The following is a 4,492-nucleotide window of genomic DNA, read 5'->3' on the forward strand; positions in this document are numbered from 1 at the left end:
TTTGTTTGGGAAACTCCAAGAACATGAAATGGAATTTGGGAACTTGACACTGAATGAAGAGTCAGAGAAGAACGAAATCACACTCAAAGCTACAAGATTTCAAGAAGATCAAGAAAGTGAGGATTCTAGTTCAGATTCTGATTCAGATGAAGACTTGGTTCTCTTATTTGAAAAATTCAAGAAGTATCTCAAGAAGAAAGGAGGGATCAAGAATGTAAAGAAAGAGGCCAAGAACTCAACCAAGAAAAAAAAGATTCCCAAATAAGGCTACACTGGCTATGAGTGTGGAAAATCGGGCCACATGAAGCATCATTGCCCGAGCTACTTCAAGAAAGTCAATAACAAGAAGAGCAACTCTCGAATGTCTAAGCCAAAAGGACCATACATTGTTTGGGACGATTCCGAGAAAGATTCGACTTCAAGCTCATCCGATGAGGAGAAAAATACTAAGGTATGCCTTATGGCACAAGTGTCTGAGAAGTGCACATCTAGTGATGAAGATGATTCTATTGAGGTACATTCCTATACTTCATCATGCTCTAATGACTCTCCTCCATATGATGAATTATATGCAACTTATGTCGAAATGCATGAGGAATTAAAGAAAATTGTTAAAATAAATATATATAAAAAAGAATTATCTCCTTGCATGAAAAGAAAATAATTGAAATGCAAAAGGAATTAGATGAACTTAAACTTGAAAATGAAATTCTTGATCTTATCTATGCATGTGCCTCATCTAATTGCTCTACTTCTAAATTATGTCAACCCACTATATGTGATACTTGTGAGAGTTTAAATGCTGAAAATTTTGTTTTGAAACAAAAACTTTCTAAGCTCACATAATCAAGAAAACCTTAACACATTGCTTACTAATACAAGAAACGTTGGCAACTGATCTGGAATTGGATATAAACCTAAACCTAAGAAAAGACCATGTAGAAATCCAATACTTCATATGTATAAGAAGTCAAATAATAACATGCCTACTTGTTTCTATTGTGGTACACATGGTCACACATGCACTACATGCTTTATTAGAAAATTTGGTGTGCCAAGTGGCAAATATGTTTGGGTAAAGAAAGGGCAAGATCCATTTGCTACTAACAAGAAGGGACCCAAAATAACTTGGGTACCCAAAAGAGACAAGTAAATTGTGTTTGCAGGTGTGCCAAAGGACATTTGAGCATCAAGGGATAAATCAACAAAAGATGTTCTAGGCACAAGGTTGATGAGTAGATCAAGGCTATTAAGAAGAAAAGTTATTGAGAAAGGTTGTTAAATGAGCTTCCGTATTATGCTACCTACCAAAAGTACTTTTCTAAGTAATAAATGGGGAGAAGATAACTGGAAGAACAATGAAAGGGGGAGCAACGCACTTTGAAGGGTAAGTAAGGTAAGTCTATTAACAAGGCTACAAAATTAATTCTTTATATTTGAGTACACTTGAACTAAAAAGTATATGTTATTATTTCACTCAATTCATAACATGTGATATTATAGCATTTTGTAACTATGTTGAACCTTGCTAATTATGTTAAATGGAATTTGTTTTTACGTGAATCTTGAAAATGTCTTAATTGTTTATTATAATTGAATCATTGAAATATGCTTTAAAATGAAAATACCCAACAAGTGTTAACAAGTGGTGCTAACAAGTGGCATACATATATGTTTAATCATTCCATGTCTAAACTATTTACATAATGGATATGTAATGCAAGTTAGAGTCAGAAATCAATACATTTGTTTAATCTTCTCAAACTAGTTATTGCTTATGCTAATAATTACAGTTTTTCAAAATAAATTCCTATATCTCTCCTTACTTTTGACTAGAATTGATTATTCGTATCTTTTTTATAATGTCAAAAGGGGGAGAAAGGTTGCTTGTTGTGTTTGATGTATTTGCAGGTTGTAAAATAGCATCCGTAGTAATCATCTGTAGTAATCATTGGTTACCTAAGGGGGAGAATAATCGTTTCAACTTTGAATTCACAACCATTATGAAAATGTACAACATCGTCAAGCTATTTCATCAAATTTAGTGTGTTATTTGATGTGGTGTTTGTCATCATTAAAAAGGGGGAGAATGAAATCTCACAGTGTCAAGGATTGCACTAGCAATGTTTTGCCTATGTTTTGATGAAGACAAGAAATTAATTAAAGCTTGAAAATGGCTCAACAATCAACATGTCTAGAACTCAATGGTCATATCTAGACTAGGTTATATTAATAGAATTATATTTCTAAATAGTCTGGGATGTGTGCCTTAGTTAGTGAGTCTGGATTAGGTAAACCTGGATGCAAGTTTCACAAGCCATTAATTTTGTCAGATCATATTCATGAGGCATATCATCTAGTTTATTATAAGTTCATGTATTAATCATACATGTTATATGTGCATATTAGGCATAATATAATTGCTAAAACATGTATAGGAGTCAAGCTTAACATATAAGTAGTTTACCATTTAATCATGTATAAAAGTACATTGGTTAATCGTTTAATCCCAAGGCTTAATCGATTAACGTGTCTGTTCTGTTATAACTATTTTCTATTTTAACTGCGTCATTGAAAATAACGGTTTGAATAATCAAATATGTTTTGTATAAGTTCTGGCAAATTGCAGAAACGTGTAGTATTGCATATTATTGTTTAGGAACTATTAGAGATCATATTGTTAAGAGAGATGCATGTGTGAGAAAGAGAGATTTTCATGTGCTTAATCTCACTCATTCTTTCTTACATGTTCATGCATTCTTATTAGAGATTTTAAGAGAAATATTTTTTGTTTACTGTTTTGTATTAAGTCACATATGCATGATGGCTTGTGTTACTTGAGTGGGGTTAATCATTGAATTTTCATTATTGTAAAATCCGAGTATTAAGTACTTATTAATAATTCAAAGCGTTGTAATTCAAGGATTAGGAAAATCCTAGCTGCGGTTAGGTAAGGTGTTCTTCATGAAGACTTGGAGGTCTTGGGATAAAGGGCGATACCTTGACTGGGGCCGAATCGCGGTAAAAAATGTTTTCTTGGGAGCCAGTTTTGGGAAAGGTCAAACCAAGGGTGACGAAGTTCTTTGAGTTCCATGAAAGGAGCGTTCGAGTCTTGTAATTGAATTAGTGTATGTAATGATACAAGGTTTACAATTTAGTGAAGAGAAATCTCCCAAGATCAGAAGGGGAGGCTTGGATGTAGTTTGGAAGTGGACCCGCAAAGAACCAGGATAAAAATCCATTTGTGCAAGTTGTTCTCTCTTAATCTCTTTCATAATTCTCAATGTTTTAATTAGTGTTTGAAGCTGATATTTTGCATACTAATACTTCGGTATATCCTTGTCAATATTTCATAAAAATATATGTTGTATCTCTGCTTATCTATTGGTAAATAACTGTGCAAGAAGTTGATCTGGTAATTCCGTTTCTGTTACAAGTTAATCGATTAAGCCCATTGGTTAATCGATTTACTATGCATTTTTTCATCAAGTGTGTAAAAACTAAAAAGTGGAACTTGAGCTCCGCCACACCTATTCAACCCCCCTTCTAGGTGTATTCTGCCACTGATACCTAACAATGAAGGCTTGGACAATAGGCTAACCATTTCAATCTTTCGGAAACCGAATGTGCATTTATATTCAACTCCTCATCAATGTAATTTTTTAGCCACTTTATGAAACATCGATTATGCTCTTGGTAAATCCAATTTTCATTCTTAGTTGGATAACACTTCCTTAGAATCTCCTTGTGTGTTTCAACATATGGCTCAACCTCGTCGACATTATTTAAACATATAAGTGCGCTTGCTCCAATTCGATTCTTGTTATAGTCAATATTTCATTCCTAGTAATCCCTTCACCAAATGTTTTTTTTGCATATCGAGGCTTTGGAATGTCGACGAAATCACCATCAGTAAGGTATCCGGTACAAAAATCAAGAGCTTCTTCAACAACAAATCGCGCGACAATACAACCCTTTGGTCTTGATCGGTTCTTCACATACCCTTTTAATGTCTTCATATAACGCTCAAAGGGGTACATCCATCTCATATAGGAAGATCCTCATAGTTGTGTCCTCAGACAAGATGAATGCTTAGATGAACCAATATGTCAAAAAAAGGTGGAAAATACATTTCAAGCTCACACAAAGTCAAAATAATTTGTCTTTGCAATGCAGGTAATTTCTCAGGGTCAATCACTTTGCTACAAATTTCCTTGAAGAAGAAACCTAACCTAGTTATGGTTCCTCGAACTTTTTTAGGTAGAATTGACCGTATTCCGATAGGCAAGAAATGCTTCATAAGTACATGACAATCATGAGATTTAAGACCTTTTAACTTGAGGTCTTTCATTGATACGAGGTTCTGAATGTTGGAAGAGTATCCTTTTGGAACTTTAACACCATGAATAAATTTACAAAATTCCATTTTCTCCTTCCTCGATAAAGTATAAGCTGTTGGAGGTAGAAATGTACGTTTTCCCTTCATTATCGG

Source organism: Lupinus angustifolius, chromosome LG20 (genome assembly GCF_001865875.1).
Source record: "Lupinus angustifolius cultivar Tanjil chromosome LG20, LupAngTanjil_v1.0, whole genome shotgun sequence".
Taxonomy (NCBI): Eukaryota; Viridiplantae; Streptophyta; class Magnoliopsida; order Fabales; family Fabaceae; genus Lupinus; species Lupinus angustifolius.